At 36.1% G+C, this 24,778-nt stretch overlaps 1 protein-coding gene across 1 annotated transcript in view; it reads left to right on the top strand.

Moving 5' to 3' along the window:
- The window catches only part of LOC127969979 (pro-neuregulin-3, membrane-bound isoform), a 334,295-nt gene that overhangs the window by 185,580 nt on the left and 123,937 nt on the right, over positions 1 to 24,778 (top strand). The gene's annotated exons all lie outside the window — the stretch shown is intronic.

Genomic DNA, 24,778 nt, shown 5'->3' on the forward strand with positions numbered 1-24,778 from the left:
TTTCATTTATTGGTTTTCAGGTCGTGTAATGCACAGTGGTTCCTTTATTATTATTTTTTTTCTTCAGTAAAGAGTGAGTGTGTCTGGTCACTACTAAGACTGGGTCAGTCTTTAATGCTCTATGCTGCCGCAAATCAAATTCATATATTCACAGTAAACTGAGAGACTCGTGTAAAAAACAAAGACTCAAAACTAAATTCTAAATTCACTCAGCACCAGTGTTCCGTTTTCAACCTGGTCTCATGAGAAGTCACGATGGTGAAATTGCAAGAAATCGTACAAGTTGCCTCCTGCAAACATGTATGACCAAAACCAGGAATGCTACTCAGGAAACCTTTGCACAACCAATTTGCTAATGGACACATTTAAATCATTGGTTATAATTTTAAGTACTAAAAATACTGATGGCAATGAGCAAAGAGACTGCCATCATCCCACCCACCTTTTTTATTATTATTATTTTACAAGTGTTTGTAATGTTACATTATTGAGAATGTAAAATTGCCTGTTTGAGTAGTAATTTTATTTCTTTATATGCTGGGTTTACTAGATTGTTAGACACGCTTGAGTTAGTAATTATGATTATGGTATTTAACAAGGACAAATGACCTTGCTGGTACTAAGATGTTTACAAGTATGACGGCGATGTAGTTTAATGTGTTGACACATATTAGTACATCAACAAAACACAATCATTTACTCCGGCAACAAAAAGCTCTTTTGCCAAGAGGCTGAAAGAGGCAGTGTACATACAGCCCTTGGAGTATTGCATTGCCTTTTTAATGTTTGCAGTGTTTATGGGGTTCAGTAGAATCATATTGAATTATATTTTTAAATTATTGGAATCAATCTCAAATGTAATCATATTTACCTCCAAATATATATATATATATATATATATATATATATATATATATATATATATATATATATATATATATATTCTTACGTCCGTTCTTGAAGATACAGAAAAAGTTTACGTTTGGGTTATTTTGCTCGATTTTATTTTTTGTTTGTTTTGTTAAAATCTGGATTTTTAGCTTCAAATTTTTAAGTGTATTTCTAGTAAAAAAGTAGTTATTATCAAAAACACAATTTTATATATATATATATAGCACTATCCTGTTCAAAGGTGATGTGTCAGACTTATAGAGCTTCAACATTAATCAGTCCATCATACAAAGAGTGCTAATCCCTGCACGTGTATTACAAATCGCATCCAGATTTATAAATAAATAAATAAGCCATTATCAGCATTTTTTATATAACTGTTCCTTAGAACGAGAACACAACATAATCAATAAAGATGCAATGTCAAATTAAGTCAGTTTGATAATGTGTTGAATGTAATTGAGCTAAACATTTAATGCTTAAATTGTAGCAATCCTCAACACACATTCAATAAAATAGTCAAAAAATAGCTAGTAATTCATTTCCCAAGCAGTGTCCTTAATCTAAGTCTACATAACCTAACCCCTGAAGCTTTTAACTTTCACAGAAAGTAGGTAGGTATTGCTGAAGCAATTTCAATTCAAGGTAAATGCCTTATCAAATGAATTAAATGTTTTCTCATGGAAATAATTTATTGCCATAGCAACAGAGGTGTGGGATGCAATTCTTTTACAGATGTGCATGACACACGTTTAAAAAACATTTCACTGAACTGCTGTTATATATATATATATATATATATATATATATATATATATATATATATATGTATATATATATATATATATATATATATATATATATATATATATATATATATATATATATATATATATACATATATATATATATATATATATACATATACATATATATATATATATATATATATATATATATATATATATATATATATATATATATACATATACATATATATATATATATATATATATATATATATACATATATACATATACATATATATATATACATATATACATATATATATACATATATACATATATATATATATATATATATATATATATATATATATATATACATATATATATATACGTATATATATATATATATATATACATATATACATATATATATATATATATATATATATATATATATATATATATATATATATATATATATATATACATACATATATATATACATATATATATATATATATATATATTAGGGGTGTAACGGTTCACAAAATTCACGGTTCGGTTCGATACGATACACTGATGTCACGGTTCGGTTCGGTTCGATACGTTTTAGATACAGCAAAATGTAAAAACATCTCAACTTTTCAGAATGCCGCAAGCGCACCGCGGGTCATGTGACAAGAACCAACCAATCAGCTTCATCCTTTCCCGTAACAACGTTGAGAGCTCAGCCAAGATGAAGGAACAGCTGATCATAGTTGTATATGGATTGCAATTTTGAAATAAATTCAGTAGCAGAGCTACTGCAAGCGATTTTTAGAGCTGCAAATCCATTTATCCTTCGCTGAAATTTCCGCGTCTCATGGAGAGAGCACGTCATTGTTGCTTAGCAAAGACAGACGCCTCAGGAGAAAGACGCGCTTAGCGTTTTCCATGCGTTTTTAGGCACGATATGTGAACGGCCCCTAAGGCGCTCGCTCACTCAGCACGCGCTGAAGGCTCGTTGCAAAATGTCTAATGCATTTAACAGACCAGAAATATAAGATCCTAAAATAACCAACAGGTCTGGTGTTTGGGTTGGATTCCCTGTAAGCTATAGTGTCTAAATGCTGCAGGGATAGTTTGCTGCTTGCATGTTTCTCCTTTTTTTCGTCTTTTCCCAGATAGTACTGACGCATATATCCCAGATATTCCCGCTGTTTTTTTTTTTTTTTTTTTTTTTTTTGTAATCCCGCTGGTGTACCCTGTCATGTTGCAGATGCGACATACCGTTGTTTTTTTATCCACCACTCTCTTGCCATCACCATTATAGCTTAAAGGGAATCCAAAGTGCACCCAAACACCAGACCTGTTGGTTATTGGGGGATCTTCTCATTTCTAGTCTGTTAAACGCATTGGCTATTTTGCAACGAGCCTTCAGCGTGTACTGAGTGAGCGAGCGCCTGCTGAGTAGCCTAACATAAACATATAAGATGGTGTTTTTTTCGGGAGTGTCAGGGGCGTTGCCTGTTACGTTGTTTGGGTTATTGGGCTACCTTGTTGAACGCATATCATTATATTTCTTTCTCTCTCTTTTTTTTTTTTTTTTCAAATATAATTAATTACTCCAACGAACCGTTCGGTATACATAATGCGTACCGCGTACCGAACCGAAAGCGTCGTACCGAACGGTTCAATACGAATACGCGTATCGTTACACCCCTAATATATATATATATATATATATATATTAAGAGGATCTAGGTAGTCTGTACTTGAAAATCTCTGTTAATGGAGGAAGCTTTTCAAATAACCATATGGATAGATATGTTGTCTTTATGTGTGTAAAGGAGGCACTATTATACTCAGAAGGTCGATCAAGTGCTTTTTAGAGGATTTCTGTTTGAAAAGATATGTTAATTGCACTTGATTCTGAAAATGTGTTTGTATAAAGGTGAGTGCATAGAAAAACATAGCCTAGGTCACTGACGGCATATCTCACTCAAAATAAAAAAATAAAAAATTATGTCATCATTTACTCACCCGCATGTTGTTCCAAGAACAAACATTTTATTACTGTTGTTATTTTTGTATATATTAATAATGTATTTTTATTTTATACAACAAAAAAAAATGTGATTTTATATATTTTTTCTATGTATAAATGCTATTTTCTGTTAAAAATAATTGAATTAATTTACAGTGTCTCCATATTCTTGTTAACTGACTGATGCTGACTGATACATGCTCACATAAACATTACCTGGTGAGTCTAAAGTGTTTGTTCACTCTTTTGGATCTGCTTGCAGGCGGAAATATTTAAAAATATATTGCTGCTCCGCGTCACATGTCTGTTCTATGCTTGCTTACATTTGCATCCATTGCTGTACTGACATATTTTGCACTTGCAGATATGATACTTTATACTTGTTCCCATAGTAAAAAGGTCACTCTGGGCCATAAGTAATTTCACTTGATTTACAAATTGAGACAGAGAGAGAGAGGGGGGAAGGAAATCAGATCTGCTCAATGAGGCAAGATATAATGGGAATTTTTGTACACAATGCGTGTTTAGAAAGGAGACTGAACACTTCTAGTGTGTGATTTTGTTTTTACTTTGAACTCACAGAGGATTCTCAGCTCTGCAAATAACAGGCACCATCAACCTTTAAATATCAATCAGCAGGCATCCGACCGTTTTAAAAGGTTTTATCATCTTTTTTGTTTTTTTGTGAAATGTTACACAAAAGCCTGATTGTTGCTTGTGTGTGTGTGTGTGTGTGTTGTACGATGCTTGCTATATTTTAGGATGTCCCCCATCTCCTTCCTCTAAAGTTGGAGACCTAGCTGCCCCATACAGGGGGATTCATTATAACTCTCTGTAGGGGGATCACCAGCTGTGGCAGTCTCCAATGACATCACACACTACTTTATGTGTTTGTGTACTGTATGTTATGCAGGCAGAAAGAGATTGAGAGATCAAGCTGCAATCAAATGCAATGAGAGAGAGATTTTAAAGGGCAGAGGTTAAGTTATAAAAGGCAGCACATTCTGACTATCCATATTGTTTTTATTTTTCATATTGCATGCATGATAAAGTTGCTGTATTTTCAGACTGAAGTGCAACCTTATTTCCAGACTTCTCTGCTTTCCAGGTTAAACTGAGGTTCAGTTCACATCTAATTATCATTAGGACTGAACATGGACATGTTCATACAGTATACAATCAGATTAATTATATTAGATTATACGCTTGACAAACTGAGCTCACCATGTAGCAAATATTCCATGTCTCTGCACAGCAGGCGTGAGTGTGTACCTGTGGCCTGATACGGCAACAGGAAGCGAAGTCTGCTGACTTCTGTTTGATCACTCTTGATTTCTCTTTCCTCTTAATTCTCCAAAGAGACTTTTAATTGCCTCATTAACCTTTCTACAGCAGACCATTGGAATTATTTAGAGGTAATTTTTCTCAGGCTTTGCTCACAGAGAGATTTGATGATAGGAATGCTGGGGAAATAAATAACTTGAATCCCCAGGGGAGAAGATGGTTTAAAGGGTATGCTGCGTGCATGTTTCTGGTGTGTGCTTTTTCTTTTTTCTTCTAACTGTCTTTCACCTCTCATCTGGCTTTCTCACTAGGTACCTGTTGTTGCATAGTTTAATGTCCACAGTAATAAGTTATTATAAGTGCAATTATAGTCACTGTCTCTCTGTGTCATTCACTTCATTAAGCTATTCCGTTTCCATTTGTCTATTCGTCTGTTTTAACGTGAGCTGTTTGCGTCAACCTGTTTTTTCACTGTGCTAAATAAAGAAGTCAGAGTTAAACACTAAAACTTGTTTTGTTTTGTTTGAGGCATGCTCTATAAGTCGTATTACAAGTGCAAAAAGATAATAATAGTAGTAATAATTTATATATTTTTCAAGAAAAGCTTGGTATTTATTTGTCCATTGAATGACACTATCCTCCTCAGTTGATTTGCCATTTTTCTAAATTATGTTGAGAACTTTAATTATATATGTGATGTCATTTGGGGGTATACAACTTTATATAACAAAGAACAGTTTGACCAAAAGTCAATAGTGAGGCAAAGTGGGCTGTGTTTACTCATTACTACACTTTTACTTTTAAAAGTTAAAATAAATTTTACTTTAAGTTTCATAATTTATTCCCAAAAACTCTGAAACACTTTTCAAACATGTACAGAACTTATGATGAGCTCAACTTTGTTGAACAGTTTATTTTGAGGACTTTAAGCTGGTCTTTCTGTTTGACCCACAGGCAATGTGGTCTGTCTGGACCTGTTATTTTTGTTGCCACACTCTTAGCTCCTGTCGTGTCCCCCTATGGCTCTCTGTACAAAAAATAAATCTGTCACACAGGACATTGGGACTGTTATCAGCTTAAAATGGTTATTGACTGCTTGTTATGATTCTAGGCGCAGCTCCGCTCTCTTTAGCCCTGTTTTGTTCTCTGAGCCCTGAACTGCCAACTGATACAAAGACAGGCATGCGCTCTTGAGTTCCCTATGGGCTTCTTTTAGAAATACAAGTCTCTGCACTTCTTCTGCACTTAAGTCATCCCAGCACCATGATAAAGAAAAGCAGTAGAGGAAAGATGATGCAAACTGTGATCATATCTCCCACCCATAAAATACACTGGGAAAAATAGTGCATATTAATAAAAAATAAAATAAAAAAATGGCATGTTATTTTTTAAGTTAATTCACTTCATTCTTTTAAGTAGATACAGTACAGACCAAAAGTTTGGACACACCTTCTCATTCAAAGAAGTTTTCTTTATTTTCATGACTATGAAAATTGTAGATTCACACTGAAGGCATCAAAACTATGAATTAACACAGATGGAATTATATATGGAATTATATACATAACAAAAAAGTGTGAAACAACTGAAAATATGTCATATTGTAGGTTCTTCAAAGTAGCCACCTTTTGCTTTGGTTACTGCTTTGCACACTCTTGGCGTTCTCTTGATGAGCTTCAAGAGGTGGTCACCTGAAATGGTCTTCCAACAGTCTTGAAGGAGTTCCCCGAGAGATGCTTAGCACTTGTTGGCCCTTTTGCCTTCTGTCTGCGGTCCAGCTCACCCCTAAACCATCTCGATTGGGTTCAGGTCCGGTGACTGTTGAGGCCAGGTCATCTGGCGCAGCACCCCATCACTCTCCTTCTTGGTCAAATAGCCCTTGATGCCTTCAGTGTGACTCTACAATTTTCATAGTCATGAAAATAAAGAAAACTCTTTGAATGAGAAGGTGTGTCCAAACTTTTGGTCTGTACTGTATCTTTATCATGTGGTGGTGATGCCTTTTTGACTAAAATTATTTACTGTTTTCTTGAGCTAAATTTTTCTGGTAAATTTTTGGCAGCGCAATTGTCAACAGTATTAAATAACACTTGGTACATGAAATTCAGCAAGGGTTACAATACAATAACTGATTATTTGAAGTAGAGGAACAAACTCACCCTGACATCCCATATGTGACAAAATCAATAACAGCTGTGTAAATAACACAGACAAACAGTGAATGTGACCGTTATTTGTTCCTGCCCCAGTCCATCCTGAATAGAGAGTGAATGGAACTGAACCATAAAACCATTTTGTTGTTGTTGTGTAAGCTCATTTTAACAACAACAAAAAGTGTATTTGGCGGACTCACCTGCTGTGCTTGTTGTATTTCGTTATAGAAAAACTGCATTTTTAGTGCTTCTGAAATTTCCTGAAATATGTGATTAACTAAATAAAAAATCTGTGGGACAGCTGCGGCCTAATGGTTAGAGAGCCGGACTAGTTACCAGAAGGTTGCCAGTTTGAGCCTCGGGTGCTGGCAGGAGTTGTAGGTGGGAGGGAGTGAATGAACAGCGCTCTCTTCCATCCTCAATACCCATGACTGAAGTGCCCTTGAGCAACCTCCAGTTGCTCCCCGGGCGCTGGATATAGCTGCCCACTGCTCCGGGTGTGTGTTCATGGTGTGTTCACTTCTCACTGCTGTGTGTGTGCACTTGGATGGGTTAAATGGGTTACTATACTTGGCAAATGTCATGACTTTCTCCTTAAATTACATTTTGTTCAGCCTTGTTTAATGATAAATTTTTTACAGAGTAGAAGGAAAATGGGGAGATGAGGGCACTATAGGGGAACTTTATATCCAAAATGTAGCTAAATCTGACAAAATCTCAGTTTAAGGTGTCCTTGTATGTAAAATAATAAATAAATAAAAACTCGGGAAACCAAAATATTATTATAATAAGACCCATTATAATCAAAGATACGGTCTTCACTAGATGTAACATGATGCGAAACATCAAATTCTCATCAGTAAACAGATGCTGCTCTTTATTTCTGATACATTCCAAGTGATCATGTTACTTCTGAGACAAAGGACGAATGGATTTACAACGTCCGGTGTGAACAATCTCAAGCTGTTGTGATACGACAGGTTACATCCCGTGTAGACAAAGTGTTACGGTTATCTTTTAGGTTATATACTGTGTAAAACAACAGCTCAACCCCACAACATCAATAGATAAAATGTCCCCGTTTTGATAGCAAAGTAAACATTTGCATGACTGTTTCTGTGTTTGTGTAAGTCCTACTCTATTGTATTTTCAGTGGATAAGAATGAGACCTGACACCAAGTGCAGCAGTTTAACATCACCCTCATTTGGAGGGTTCAAAGGATGTTTGGGAAAAGTTAGTAAGGATGACCCCTTGAGTGATGGGAGATGTCAGGGAATCCTCCCCTTAGAAACTACTGGAACACTGCAAAACGAGAACACAGTAAACTACTTGTTTCCTGAAGAACTTCAGGATCACTGAACATCTTTTTTAAGGCATGTTGGCAGGAAGTGATGGTACACAGCTGTCGTGCATAATTCCCCGCCAGCCATGTCCTTTTTCAGGTCTCAGCTTCCCAGGCGCCTTTGTTGTTTTATTTTTTGGTAACTGCTGTCCTTTGCCAGCATGACGCATAGAATCAGAGGCTCCCTTTCCAGACAGTGCAAAAAAGTGAACTGATGCAGACACAGCCCTATAACGTTAATTTAAAATGTGTATTATTATTTTAGATGCATATTTCATTTTTCAGATGCGGTTGATAGGGTAGATATAATTCATTATCGACTCAGGGTATTACTTCAGCACATATTTAAGATCTTCTGTCTCATTAAGATTGTTTTGATCACATTTTCTGATAGATTCATAATTCTGTGTAATGAAGCCACTGTATTAAAGGATTCTGTTTGCCTCACGCAAGAATCAGGGCTCATGAGAAAAAAAAAAGGAAAAAAAAAACTTAGAAAGCATGAGAGATGTCAGCCTCTACCCAATCTCTCATGCAGAAATGAGAGTAGAAAGAAAATCTAATTGAGAAAAAAAAAAGAAAAAAAAAATGATTTCATCTCACCGTTATCAAAAATGAAGCAGCTCATGCTTGAGATTGTTTGAAGTTGTTAAATGGCTTTTCACGTTTAGGGGAAAAGGACATGTGGTGATCTAGCGCTTGCCTCGTTTAATACTTATGATATAATCTGGTAAATCATTTTGCACTGGCACTCAACTCAAATGAACTTAATAAAGGGTCTATATAACATATGTTGTGATTAGCTTTGTGATAAGTCAATTTAACAAACAATTCCCTAGAATAGTGTCCTTTCTTTTGCTGTTGCTGCTGTAGTAAAGATATTTCTTTGCTGTATTATGGCCTGACTGTAGGTTCAGGGCTCGTAAGGAAAATGTTCTGTAATTTCCTTCCTGTGTATGGGTTACCTATCCGTGGATTTATTAAAGACTGTTAACCTTCATCTTTTTGTTTGAGTGTGTTCATCAACACCATATCGTATTTTTGACAATTAGATTATATTAACTAATAGTCAAATGTTCTAAATCTAATCACAGTCATTCAAAAGTTTAAGATTTTTAACAAGTATCATGTGTTTAAAAAGACTGCATTTATTCTTACAAAAAAATTAAAATGATTAAAAAACAGTTTTAATAACCTCTGTCATCCTGTTCTGTCTGCTGTTTACATTAGCTTTGAAGTACAGCTGTTATGACTGAAATGGAATAAGCCTGTTTTGTTAGCGCTTTGTTAGCCCCCTCACCTAGTTAAACATTTTATAAATTAATATACTGCTTTTATGGGTGATTGTATAACAAAGTAGAACAATCTTCTTCTGCTAGGTGATTTTAATGTATGTGTGTGCTGCCAGTCTAAACCTCTGGAAATGGAGTTTCTCAATCTCATTGATTCATTCAGCATGGCTCAGTGGGTGAAAGCTACTACACATACATGGTCATATTTTGGACATGTTTTTTTTTTTGGCTTTTCTATTACTGATGTTCAGGTTTTTGATCCTTTTCTCTCAGATCATATGCCTTTATTATTTATGATGCCTTCTCCTCAGCTAAGTTCAAGCATTACTCCTACTGTACAATTGACTCGTTCCTTTTCTTCCCACTTTTGTGATGACTTCACAAACACATTTAACAAGGTTTGTTTGTCTCTGTCCTTGGAGTCATCTTTACCTGACCTGGATGCTGAACAGCATCTTGGTCTGTTAAATACTGCCTGCTCAGAGGTTTTGAGTACCACTGCTCCTTTTAAACCTAAAAAGTCAAAACCTAAAACTGAACCATGGCTCAATGATAACATCCGCTCTCTGAGGCACCTTTATATAAGAGCTGACCAAAAATGGGAAAAGGACAAACTGCAAATTTCATATGAAATGCTTAAATTTTCAGAAAGCAGTGAAATCCGCAAAGTAGCATTTTTCTCATTAAATTGCAAAGAATCATCATAGTTCTAAAGCTTTATTTTCTGTTATAAATTTTATTTTAAATCCTCCTGTAAATGTGATTGCAAATCCCTCCATGTCATTATGTGAAGGTTTTTCTCTAATAAGATTACTACTCTGAGATCTCAGCTACAACCACTTGCCATGTTTCACCTGAATCTTGCCTTTTTCAGCCATATGGGGAACTTTTCATCCATTTTCTTTCCAGTTTCTCAAATAAATGAATGACCATTTGAAAGCTTCTTTCTGCTCTCAAGATTTTCTCCCTGCACGAATTTAACAATTTATTATTTATTTATTTATTTTTACTAATTTTGAGCTAGTTTGGTGTCTTTTCTGAATAAATCCTTAGTTTCAGGGACTATCGCTGATAGCCTCAAAGAAGTTACTGTGACACCTCTTCTTAAGAAACCTTAACTTGATGCTAGTAATTTTTATAATTTTCAACCCATCTCAAATCTCCCTTTTATTACTAACGCATTGAAGAAAACTGTTTATTCAGTATCAGTCTTTTCTTAGTGTAAAACAGATTTTTTTTTCAAACTTTCCAGTCTGGTTATAAGCCTCTGCATAGCACAGAGTCTGCTTAATTTGGTCTCTTTAATGATACTTTGTTAGCAGCTGACTCTGGTGACTCTGTTATCCTATTTCTGTTAGACTTAAATTCAGCTTTTGATACAGTTGATCATAAAATTATTCTATCTCAGCTAGAATGTTATGTGGGAATCCAGGGAACTTATTCCCTTATCTTTGATCTTAACTAGTTCAAATCCTATTTAACAAATATACGTTTCTCTGTCAGATTGGGTCATTTTTCTTCATCGCCTGCTAAACTTTCCTGTGGAGTGCCGCATGGTTCTATTCTTGCACCCATTATTTTTCTTTGTATTTACTTCCTTTGTGCTCTATTTTAAGAAAGCAAAGTGTATAACTTCACTGCTATGCAGATGATACCTAAATGTATTTGCCTCTGAAACTTAATAAACATGCAAGCCATGTGGTTCCCTCAAAATGTCTTATTTCTGAATGAATCAAAAACCGAGGTAATAGTCTTTGGCCCCAGTGAAAATTCAGGGAGTAGAAGTATCGATCAGGACTACCTTGCTCCCTTTACTTCTTCCTGTTATCAAGAACATAGGTTTGTTCTGGGATCAAAGTCTCAAATCTGATAATCAAATAAATGCGGTTATTAGTTCTTTTTTTTCAGTTTTCATGTCTTCTCCTCTCCAAAATTAAACCTATTTTCTCTGAGAAAACTTTAGAGATTGCTATCCATGTGCTCATTACATCCTGCTTGGACTACTGCAACTCTCTGAAATCTGAGGTCTAGCACTTTTCTTTGTCCCCATATCACGGTTAAAGCATTGAGGGGATAGAGCCTTTGTTGCTGTTTTTAAATGTGCTATATAAATAAAACAAACTTGAAACTTGAATTTACAGCTGATGTGTAAAATGTCATTGTTTGTCTGCTGACCATCACTCCAAAATTCCTCACCTATACAGTATTTATAGTATGGTTTCAGAAGATTTGGAATGTACTACACAAACAGAGTGAATTACTTTTGCCATACTGTTTATGGTGCAGACAGGGTTTAGCCTTAAGTGAACTAATGGAATCCTCAGAAATGAGAACCATTAGAGTGACATATTAGTGGAGCAAGATAGTAGGTGTGACCTATATTGCTTAATATTTGTTTTATATAACCACCACCTGAATTTTAAATCACAGCTTATTGTTTGCTCCATCACCCTTATTTCATTGCACTCTTTCTGATTGTTCAGTGAATTAGATTTATTTTGAGCTTGTATACGGAAGGCCATTGGTGCACATTCAAACCATAAAGTGATTAAATAAGGTCAAAAAGTAAAAAAAAAAAAAAAAAAAAAAAAAAAAAAAAAAAAATATATATATATATATATATATATATATATATATATATATATATATTCCATCTGATATAGAATCCAGATCATATACGGCAGGCCTGTTATTGGATTGCTGCTTTTCTGAGAAAACAGAACCCTTTGAGCTCATGCAACCTCCCTTACTCCTCTGAGAACGTATCCCAGAATGCACTTCAATGGACTCTCGTTTCACTCAAACAGAACTGTTATCGTAGATATGTGTGCTGGTTTTTACACATTGGGAAACAGCGGTTTTCCTGCTGCAGCAGAGCTTCCCTCCCAGTCCTTAAGTTTGCCAGCACAAATCATCGTCCAGCACACTATCTCCACGCACAACACAGCAAGTACCTCTCCATGTGTCACTTCCTATCTGAAATCAGAAGAGCCCCAGAATGCTTGTCCCAAAGTACTGTCGAAGAAACGTCACTCCTTGTGCTTACACAACCTGTTAGAAACAGAAATGAGAATAGAAAACACATTTTCTCTTGTTTTCACTCTCTCATTTTCTTATCACATGTGTAGAGAGACTGAGGTAATGCCAGTAAGTACAGAGCTGTGCTCATCCCAGAAGTAATAACTTCCTCTTGAGCTTAATTAAGAAAGTCACGCTGTTGCTCACATACGAACACAACCGTGAGGGAATTCAGAAAGAATTATGGAGGTGATGAAATTTAAGATTTGTTAGGATGATTTCATCATGTGCCTCCGGCTGACGTCCCCATGTCTCACATGTCAGCCGCACTGCACAGTCGGACACACTCATAGCGTACGTGGAAAGGTAAGAAATAACCCTAGGTGTTTGGCAGATTATGTTTACATTTCTATACTTTTCCAGCCAAATAAATCCTCTCACGGTGCACTCAACCCAGAGCTTATAGCGTCTGAAAGGATATGTGCTCAAACAGACAGATTCCTTTGTCAAATTTGATGATGCTTTCAGGAAGGTGAAGAAGTCGTGAACGTGTGTTGAAAGATTCCTCAAGGGTGTGGCCTGTGATGCATGGTGACAAGCCGCTGTATTTTGTCCTACCTGGAAATCACAGTGATGTATATTTTTAGCTGAGAGCTGGATAGCTGGAGAGGGATCACAATTGATATGCTGCTCATATATGGCATCATCTCGTAGCCATATTCCAGGTACAATGTAAGAGGATTTTTAGCAGATGATTGCACTGATTTCTTCTTTTACACAGATACTGATACTCATGTCTTTCAGTCTGATAAAGGTTGAGTCTATTGTTTTGTGCTTCACTGGAGAGATGATTCACAATGGATCAATCTATCCTTATAAAAACATACTATCAAAAGCCCTGAAATATTGACTCAAACACCTGGACACTTACCCAGCTTTGAATGATTGTGCAAGAAAAAAGCTCAAACACTCTTGAGCTAGTATTATATATCACTCTGAATTTATAATTGTGCATCAATAATTGTAAAAGTGTTTTTGTATGTTTTTTGTATGTACATTTTGGGGAATATTTCCCAACCTCAATATTTGGAGAAGTGAACTGTCACCTTCAACCGTGCATCTGTCTGTATATTCAGTATTGAGTTCACTGAGAGATGCCAATAAATTAAACATTAACAGGAGTCACTCAGATATCACTCAGTCACTCAGATATCTGCATATAGATAAGAATCAAAAGAGATATACTTAAAATAAATGCTTTTATTTCACAGTTTTTATTAAGCAAAACATCCTGAAAAAATGTTTCATGGTTTCTTTAAGCATAATTAGTAGCAACCGTTTTCAATATTGATAGTCAGAATTTTTCTCCAGCACCAAAACAGCATATCAGAATGATTTCTAAAGGATAATTTCACACTAAGTAATTGCTGCTGAGAATTCAGCTTTTATCATTTCACATTTTAAAATATAACAAAAAACAGTTCATTTAAATTGCAATAATATTTCACAGTATTGCTGAAATGTGAATATAAATACAGCCTTAGTGAGAAAAAGAATAGGGTGTGTATATTATAAACAGCCTGAAACATTGAATTGCGATGTAAAGCTGTTTTGATTCGAAATGGTGTTGAAACCTACACCACTGCATAATAGAGTCTGTTATATTAATGTAAAAATGCTTAATAATGCATATTTGCAGCAGTGAGTTTTGAATAGTTATATCTTCACAGTAACATCAGTACTAAAGGTGATGCTAACTGTAAATTGCATCAGGCATTAAAAATAATGCTATACAGGGGGCACAAATAAATGAACATATTTATTCTGAAGAGGGGAAATTATCTTTCTGGGAGGGTGCAATTAAATCTGGCATACAATTCACAATTGTAACGTTTTATCTTGATTAACCGGTTGGTATAATGCACAATGAAGATTCCCATTATTGGATAATAGAGCATATTTGATGCTCTCAAAATGCACTTTATCCAGCAATCTATGGTTTAATTAGCAGGAGTGTTTCCCCTTTAAAAGCTCCCAGTTTCCCTCACAAAGCGAACCGTTTGCAGTGCCACCTGTCTCTGTGTGCATAGAGTGCACTGTGTGACATTTAGAGAGCACACATCATACTCCAGAGATAGGACATTTTCTTTCAGAGGTGTACAGTTTGGTTTGCTCTTCACTTACAGCTGTGTCTATCGCAACAGTGTCTCAGCATTAGTCACAAGCACCACTCACCTCACTCCTCAAATGAATGGTGATGTGGTCCTCTATCAGGGAGGAGAAGAATTATGCAATATAGGTTCGGATAAGGGCAAGGGGACCTGAGGTCCCAATCCTGTCCTGCTCATGCATGACTGGCAGCCAGGATAACTCTGGATTTGGACAGCAGTTCTACAAACAAAAGTTTATATATATCATGCATCAGTCAGTAAAAGAATCATAAATGGACTGCATTTATATATAGCTTTCAATGACCCATGGCCATCCAATGTGCCTCACATTCACCCACTCATTCATACACCAACGTCTGTGGTGTCAGCCATGCAAGGCGCCATCCAGCTCGTAGGGAGCAGTTGGGGTTAGGTGTCTTGCTCAAGGACACCTGGAGACGGGGATTGAACCACCAACCTTCCAGTTTGTAGGCAACCTACATGAACCATTGAGCCAATGCAGGCCCTAATCATGAAAAACAGCATCACAGTTTCCATAAAAATTAAGAGGAACAGTATTTTAAGCAATCAGCAAATTAGAATATTTTTTGAAGGGCTCATGTGACACTGAAATTGGAGTAATAGCTGCTGAAAATTCAGCTTTTACACTTTCAATTGTTTTGAATTGCACCTTATTTGTAATGACATTTCACAGTATAATTGATTTTGCTGCATTTTGAGTATTTGATATTAAATATAGCCTTTGTGAGCACAACAGACTTCTTTTGAAAACATACCTAAATGTTAAACATATTTGCATTAAGCGCATCAAACTTAAATCCTTTAATTTTACTTGTGAAATCTGTAATTTGACTCGCAAATCTTATAAAATAGCATTTAAAAAAATTACGTGAAGCAATAATCATATATGGTCAATGGATTATTTGTAGCTATGTTCAGCTTTTTAAGGCCTGTAAGACACTTTAAGTAAATATTTTATCCTCAAAACTGTAGTGATTTCAGGGCTTGACAATAAGGACTGCCTGATGGCTTGGGGCCAGTGTGGAAGACATCACTTGCCTGATCAGGCCACTGCAACGTCGTCATGACATTTTATTATTTGCATGTGTTTTAAAGACTTGTTAATTCAAAAATTAAAACGATTAAAGTGAAAGTGAAGTGACATTCAGCCAAGTAAGGTGACCCATACTCAGAATTTGTGCTCTGCATTTAACCCATCCGAAATGCACACACACAGAGCAGTGAGCACACACACTGTGAGCACACACCCGGAGCAGTGAACACACACCCGGAGCAGTGGGCAGCCATTTATGCTGCGGTGCCCAGGGAGCAGTTGGGGGTTCGATGCCTTGCTCAAGGGCACCTAAGTCGTGGTATTGAAGGTGGAGAGAGAGCTGTTCATGCACTACCCCCACCCACAATTCCGTCCGGCCCGAGACTAGAACCCACAACCCTTCGATTGGGAGTCCAACCCTCTAACCATTAGGCCACGACTTCCCGTAAAAAAATAAATATCCTCTCAGTACTTGCACACACAGCCACATCTCTGACACGCACAAGCCACCAAATGGGCAAATACATAAAAAAGTACGTCAAAAAACCCATCCTAGCAAGTAATTTTGTAGCTTTCTCATTACGCTGCTGCGGGAAGAGCGTTTGAGACATGGAGTAGCATTTACAGTCTTTAATGAAGAAAACGTGGGATAATCCACAATTGGAGCTGGGCAAACATAAGTAAAACAAGTAGACCCGACAAACACTGAACGCAAAGGCAGAGACTTAAATACAAAGGATAATTGGGGAAACACAGGTACAGAGGATCATGATCAAACTAAATGAGGAGAGGATCATGACCAAATAAGGACAAACAGGAACAGAAACAGGTAAAACACAGCACAGACAGTACAGAATCCTCACAGTAGCTTAAACAATTATTAATTTATAATGGTACATTATATTTATACACTGGAGTACAGATGTACGGATCTACTGGAGTTTTTTTTATTTATTTTTTTTATCTTATTTCAGACTATCTTCTGTTCCGTGCTTACAAACTGCACTGCAATCAGACTCCCAGTGTCCATTTGCATGGAAATATTAATAAGTAATACATTTTCAGAAATGACGTTCTCTTTTAATTTTATCTCTGTATGATGCATTTAAATTAGTGTTAATAAATGCAACTGCTGTAACCAAGGAAACACTGTATTACTGTACCATAAGCGCTGCCTGCTGTCAGAGATTGAATCTGCATCTCATTCAGCCTGTTTGTACTCTACTGTTTCGGTTTCATACAGATGTTTTATGTAGCATAATTCCACAAAGTCAGGTTATTATTACTTCAGATTTTGAAATTATACAGTCTAATATAAATCAAACAATATAAAACATTCAAATGGCTATGAAAAATCAAGGTGCAACAAAGAGTGAAGAATATGCAAATTGTCCCCTTGGAATTATAAGGTTCTATCTGCGTTCTGAGTAGTTTTGAGATATTGAGCTTTAAAATTTTTGTGTTCCATAGACTTCTGTAGATAGAACCTTTTTGTTATTTCAAAAAAAATCCCAAAATGTACACAACTTAAAATAAAACATCACATAATGTAAATGAATTGTCACAGAATAAGTGAATAATATAGTATATAGAATAATAAGTGAATATGTGAATAACTAAATTTTAACAAAAATGTCAGATAGAACCTTATAATTCCAAGGGGACGAAATGTTGTTTTATATGTGATTTTTCAATTTCTGTACCTGAACATCTACAAATATAAAAACCTAAAGCGTCATTTTGTTTCATTTCTATTTTAATGCTTTAGGCAAATATTTAATTGTTGTATTGCTAGTAATTTTTTCTTATTTACTGGCAGTCACATGTCATAATAATATTGGTGTCAAATAAGCTGATATATTAGAATAACAGATCAAGAACAATGATAACATCAACCATTTTATTTTTTGTGGCAGATCCAGTTAAAATGATGGCAGGGCAAGTAAAAATTTGAACCACTGGCCCGACTGGCAGAAAAAATCCTTAGCGTTGATCCCTGGATTTGTTTGTAACTAATACTACGCATTTAAGTCTTCATCAAAATGTATGTTTAGCTAAGCTTTTCTCATGAGAGGTTGTCTAATTCTGTGCTTTATGATGAACATGATGAACACAAAGCCAGCAGATGAATGAGAGAATGGCTTGAAAGGTTGGGGTCCCAACAGCTTTGCTTTCATCCTGGCACCTATAGATGAGCGCTCCATAGACTCCCTGGCATGTTTGTTTGTTAAAGAGGCTAATGCGCTTTAGCAATGGGACTGGAGTTGTGGATATTTACCCCAAATGCTAATCAAGACAAAACATGCTGTTAGGACTGGACCAGGGCCAGGAGAGCATGGCATGGATGGATGAATGGACAGAGAGTGAGTGATAAGGGATAGAATTTATGAAAAGAGGGTTATGTTTAGACTGGATGAATGCCAGCTCACACCAGCTCTGAGTTCTGGACAGAGAGCAGGCATTTGCGATGCATTGCAAAAAGGGGGTGTTTTCATAAAGCACAGAGAGATCCATTTTCTTGTCCTACAGCAGCTGGACACAGAAGACTGTCTGCCCACGAAGAGCTGATAGCTGAAGCCATTGAGATGCTGGCCCAAAGTAACATAAGACTCTTTATGTTATAAAAGATCACATTAGCAGCGGCTAATTTTCCTCATATAAGAGTGCACACACTTTACGTCATGTTACGTCAATCAGCGCATGTTGAAGTCCTCCGTGAAAGCAGAGACTTCCACTGCCATTCCAAACATCTGCAATGCAGCAGTGCACAGCACACACCCGACTCACAGCAGCCATTGTTAAGTGTGTGACTGTGTAACTGTGTGTGTGTGTGTGTGTGTGTGTGTGTGCGTGTGTGCACCGAGGAGATAGACGTCATTTCTAGGCTCTGAGTGATCAACGAGCCACCAGAGGCTTTGCTTTACTGTGAGTTATAGCGGATTATAGTTTTAGGAATAACAATGTGATAACAGAAACCAGTGTTGAATAAATAGTTAGAATTATAATTAGTAATTATCAGAATTATCTGTGATTACACTAACTGTAGGCTGTTTGCGGTTGCCAGGCAACATAGCAACTTGGCACATTATTTTTGATTTTTCCAATTAAAAATCATTATAAGGATTTGTTTTTATTTTAGAAATTGCAATAATATAGATGGTGCATGACTAAAATTGATTTTTACAAGGGCATTGTGCCTTACTAAAGCTAAAAAAAAAATAAAGAAGGAATTAAGACAATAAAACAACAACAAGAATAATAATAATAATAACATTATTATTATTATAAAAGTAGTATAATTTTAAAATACAATATATGTTGACCAATTCTGTCAAAATTAGACTGAGGAAAAAAAATTGCAGATATTATTGAGATAATTACATGATTATTGATTTTGGTTATTGTTGTCTTGATTATTATTAAATTAATACATTTGTATTATTTAAAAATAATATAATATTAACTAAAATGAACTAAAACAGATTTGGAAGAGATTTGAGTCTTATACAGTGTCTTATTCCAACTTCCAACATTTTCCAGAATATTGCAGAGTCCCTCGCTCCTTTTTTCTTTCTTTCTTTCTTTCTTTCTTTCTTTCTTTCTTTCTTTCTTTCTTTCTTTCTTTCTTTCTTTCTTTCTCTGTTGGTTAACTGTGCTCTGTATACATAGCTCTGTATCCTTTGGTGTATCAGCTTTGCCTGCATGCCATCCATCGATTGCCTTTACTCCACTGCATGACTGCCATTGATCAGAATATAAAGCAGGAAGAAGTGTGCTTCACCACAGGGCTACGCACACAGACACGGACACACCATGATACATATGTACCACACCAGCTGCGGTCAGCCTTTATGCCTGATAGGATGCTGGGTGCTTAACATATTTTATTGTTCAGATAAATGATGTTGCATAAGAGGAGGGGGTGAAGGAGACTTGGTATCTTTATTGAACAACTCTTGAGGGCGCTACCATCAGTCCTGCATCATACTGTGTGCTGATATCTGTATCAGGCTCCTGGATGCTACCTCTCTGGTAGCAACGAGGGGATCATTTTACAAGACAGCTAATGCCTGTTCCATGTGCTTTTTGGGGGGATTATTTGAAATGTAACTATACTGTGTGTTTTCTGGTATAACATCCTAATAATACTGTGAGGGGAAAATATTTTCTAAATAAAATACTTTCTAAATAAATCTGATTAAATAATTTCTGAATGTAATAATTAGCTGCATGTTAAAATATTATCATTTTTTTATTGTATTGACTCAGTTTTTTTATTTTTGTTTTTATTTTTTATTTTTTAGATTTATTTATTTATTGTATTTTATGTTTCCCTACCTTTAGAAATTGAATCACAATCACAGTTCTGATTATGATTTCTGACAGGTATTTATGAACCAACATAGTAATATTATTTATATGTAGACAATATTACTATTACAAAATTTATTTAATTAATAAATGCATATTACAGCCCTAAAATTATATATATATATAGTATTTTGGAATTTTTTCTTCATATTTTACAGACCTTCTAGCACCCTCTAGTGACCCTTAATGAGCATAATCTGGATATCACAGAATACTTTGTAAAATTGTGATGATGAGTGTGTAAGATTAATTAAAATTTTTGAATCTTTGACTTTGGGATCTTTGAGATCTTGGCAAATCTGAGAACAGTTGAGATGTTGCTCTGAGATCTCTTCTGAAATGAATGGAGAATCAAGGGAGATGGTAACAGTAACGGAAGAAAAAAGTGAACGTGAAGTGACGTGTGGCCAAATATGGTGACCCATACTCAGAATTTGTGCTCTGCATTTAACACATTCAAGTGCACACACACAGTAATGAACTCATACACACCGTGATCACACACGTGGATGCTGTGGCACCTGGGGAGCAGTTGGGGGTCTGGCGCCTCGCTCAAGGGTCTCACCTCAGTCATGGTATTTAGAGTGGAGAGATCTACAATCCCTGCCAGCCCTGAGACTCAAATCTGTAACCTTTGGATTACAATTCTGACTCTAACCATTAGGCCACGACTACCCCCTTAAACAACATCATCAACAACAACAATAATAATCATAATCATCATCATCTCACCCCCAGGAGAAACATGTGAGAAGCAGTCGGCTTCAGTAGACTGTCTGAGAAACATTAAAGATATTAAAAAGATCCCATCTGTGATTTTTCCCTTCCTATGGGAAAATGTGTTTCCATTGCTCTCTGTATTGTTTTCAACTGAATGCCTCTTCTTCTGGTCACATCCATCATTCCTGTCACTTATTCCCTGTGTTTTTCCCTACTGGCCCTGCTCTGTACTTGCACCTTGGCGTGGCTGCAGACCAGAACACTGTGCTATGGGGGACTTGGGGGGTGGGGGTCATTGTAAATGTCTCATTCAGAGTATGTATGAAAAGACCAAAAGCACAGAGTGGCCTGCAGAACTATGTGTTCTGGTGGTCCTCTTTCAGTGACAGGAAATTGTCATTGACCTCTGCATTCAGATGAGAAATGGGGGGAGAGAGACACGTTTGATAGCAAGAAAGCCAGAGAGAGATTGTCAATGTCTGATATTTCCAGCCAACAACAAGTGCTCTGTAATGAGGGAATTCAAATCAACAAAGACAAGACCATAGCCATTCACTGCTTCACGACTTTGATAAAACAAATTACTGAAGCCTCAGCTTGTAAACTGTGATCTGTTTTTGAAAAGATCTATATCAGTGAATTTCTGCTGCTGGATTGCTGAAACTCCATCAGAGGTTTGGCATTTTGCCAGATATGAGTATTCACAGATAAGCAGCTATTTTGTTGACTTCTCTCATGTCACAAGCTTTTGATGCATTTGTTGGCAGAAAGGGAAGATAAAATGGCTCGGCTTTACAACTGGACCCTGAAATAGACTAGGATATTGGTTTCTTAGAGAATAGTTGTCAAAAGCCTAAAATATTGTAACCCAACAGATCATGTGATTATGCTTAATTATTTAAAAATGTAACATTTTAAGGCACTGACGTACCAAGTACTTGGACTTGAGGCAATGTCGTTCAGCCACAGCAAGTTTTTTAGCATCAGCTTGGTATGTCAAGGCTCTTAAATGCATGAAAAGATGATATTTTATCTGCTTTAAATCATAAACGGATGAAACAAACCCATTCAACAGCCTGCTATTTTTTATACAGCTCTAAATGCAAACATACTGCACAGCTTATGCAATGTTCTGTGCATAGTTTTACTTACTTTCCAATGTCATTCATTCATTCATGCATGGTCAAATTTTCATAATGAGGTGCTTTTGACACAGGCTTCTTTTTATTCTTTTTTTTTGGGGGGGGGTATGCAGATGTTCAACAGATGAAAGAAACGCATACATGTTTGGAAGAACGTGATGTTGAATAAATGATGGCAGAATTTTCAGTCTTGGGTGGACTATCTCTTTAAGCTAACATTTCAGTGAGACACATTAATCATCAGCTAACTCTGGGAGCTTTGTCCGCAGTTCTGTCTGTCCCCTCGGAGAGCTCTCTGTATTGCTGTTTCTGAGCTAATCGATTCTCTGTGACCTTCACTGTATGTCAAGCCGCCAAGCACTCTGGGGGAATGTCACATCTGAGAGACGGCATCAGTGCTTGGCCCTGGGGAATCCCATCCTTTAACACCCTGCACCTGCCTCGGCCCACGGAAACAAACTAAGATAGAGGGGATGTCAGGGTCTGAGTAGATCTCCAATCTCTTAGACACTTGGCCCTATCTCACCTCCTGCCAGAGTAGCTGCCTCTGTGAATCCCAGGGAAAGGGCCCAGTAATGATGCTGATGGGCTACTAAGCTGTTATCAATATCATCAGTGTTCTGAGGGATGACTAATGGAGATCTTGTTCACTGCCCAACACGTTTTTGCTTTGAACACAAAGCACAAGCACTTTGCATTGATTTCGACAGCAGTTTGTCAAAAGGTCTGGCTATGCACTCAGATGCAATTATCGGAAAATGAATGGAGTTTTTATTAAAAACATTTATAGTTTCATTTATTAAGGTCCTGAGGTCCTCCTCAGGGCCGTTCTGTCACCTGGCGGCCTAAATGCATGCCAAATTAGCCTCCGAGGACCTGGTGAATATCCTGAAAATTAATGAGTGTGAATATGATATCTTCCACAGCTGATACTCAAACAACGTTATTAGTGACTGCCAAAAAAAGTCATGTAAAATGAATGCTCATTTTTATTAATTAATTATTTATTTGTATATTACAGTTACAGTATATGAAAAAAAAACATTAATTATGCTCTTTGACCCACACTTAAATTGCATAAGCAATTCAAGCTTTAATCTTGATGTTTTTTCCCTCTCTGCAGTCATTATGTACAAATGGGGGCTTTTCTTAACAAATATAGATATGTAATTAATTTGTGTAATTGATCATGACAACTCATAATTCATTTGACAAATACAAGGGTAGTTTGAATGTGCAAAGAAACAAGGCAAGTCGATTTAGTTTGTTTAGCATTTTTAGAATAAATTTTGTTTCTAAGCAGCTTTACAGATAATTATGAGGTTAGTAGTATCTTAATATCTTCAGGCTTTATAATCACATTTAGCAGATATTGCTATAATATTGCTTACATGAGTGCACTGTATGTATGCGGATTAAGCTGGATCTACTGTATATCCAACTTGATATACCTGTATAGATCTGTGCAATAATATAGCTCACACTTTGCAACATTAGTAAAAATCACATAGCCGAGATTTTAAATTGCTTTACGTGAATGTATTGTATGCAGATAAAGTAGTACAGTGTGTGTGTGTACTGGCATTTGCTGTTCGGTATATTTACGTGCCTTTACATGAGTTTTCTGTTGGTAGGTAAAGTTGGATATATTTGTAGTTGTAGGCTGAAGTAATGAATTTGTTAAATGGTTATACTGAGAATTACGTTTTGGTTCAAATGTCAATTGTGCCCACCATTAATCAGTTTAGTTGAACATTTTTGAATAATATTTCTAGCACATTCTTTCCATTTAAAACACTATTTAATTGAAATGTATTATTACTGTGTTCAGTCTTGTTTGTTCGTTGTACAAGGTGACCTTCATTCACTCAACTGGACAGTATCTTCCTCCTCTAACTTTATGGTCTTCTTTAATGGCTATCATTCAAAGGGTCTTTATTTCCGATGTGTTCAAAATATTGTCGTCAGTCAAAGTCTGTCAGGCATATAATTAGTTCTGTTTACAGATTCTCAGCAGGTAAGTTTGCACATGACTGTAAATGCAAGGTTACCTTATCAAGTTGGCTTTAGCAAAGTGAACTTGGCGTCATTAATCACAATGAAGTCTCTTTCCCAAATGGTATACTCCTGTATTAATTCTAAGTAGCCAGGGAGAGTGATTACTTCATTGAACATCATTCATCATCCTTCAGTAATGGATCAGGAGCAAAACAAATTCATGCACACTGTACAACAAGTAATAACAAGCTATATTCAGCAGAGTAGTACAAAGACATTTGGTTGCTTGTTTCACAACGTTATTGATGGTGTCTCTTGCATTATCTGGTAGTTATGTGGTGATCTTTGATGTTGCTTTAAAGTGTTCTCTTATTTCTTTTTGGTAGCCAATTGAGGAGATGTATTGGATTATAAAGTACAGTAGAAGGTGAAATGTTGAAAGCTATTTGTTTTAATGGTGATACTCTACCAAAAGACTTCAGAGCTCTTGTACTTCTTGGCAGAGTTTAAAATGGTGTAATCCATACAAAAAGCAGGTAGACTGTGTGCTAAGATACTGAAAAACA

The sequence above is a fragment of the Carassius gibelio genome, chromosome B13 (genome assembly GCF_023724105.1).
Source record: "Carassius gibelio isolate Cgi1373 ecotype wild population from Czech Republic chromosome B13, carGib1.2-hapl.c, whole genome shotgun sequence".
In the NCBI taxonomy this organism is placed as follows: domain Eukaryota; kingdom Metazoa; phylum Chordata; class Actinopteri; order Cypriniformes; family Cyprinidae; genus Carassius; species Carassius gibelio.